Here is a 472-nt window from a genome sequence, read left to right as displayed (position 1 = left end):
AGCGTGTCTTTCTGAGCGTTGATAGAACAGCTTTACTTCTGACCAGCGTGTCTTTCTGAGCGTTGATAGAACAGCTTTACTTCTGACCAGCGTGTCTTTCTGAGCGTTAATGGAACAGATTTACTTCTGACCAGCGTGTCTTTCTGAGCGTTAATGGAACAGCTTTACTTCTGACCAGCGTGTCATTCTGACGCGTTAGCCTCCCTCAGGACGCGTTAGCCTCCCTCAGGACACGTTAGCCTCCCTCAGGACGCTTTAGCCTCCCTCAGGACACGTTAGCCTCCCTCAGGACGCGTTAGCCTTCCTCTGGACACGTTAGCCTCCCTCAGGACACGTTAGCCTCCCCCAGGACACGTTAGCCTCCCTCAGGACACGTTAGCCTCCATCAGGACACGTTAGCCTCCCTCAGGACACGTTAGCCTCCCTCAGGACACGTTAGCCTCCCTCAGGACACGTTAGCCTCCCTCAGGAC

This window comes from Hyalella azteca, unplaced genomic scaffold (assembly GCF_000764305.2).
Source record: "Hyalella azteca isolate HAZT.00-mixed unplaced genomic scaffold, Hazt_2.0.2 contig12474, whole genome shotgun sequence".
Classification (NCBI taxonomy): domain Eukaryota; kingdom Metazoa; phylum Arthropoda; class Malacostraca; order Amphipoda; family Hyalellidae; genus Hyalella; species Hyalella azteca.
Note: the sequence above shows the minus strand (reverse complement) of the source record.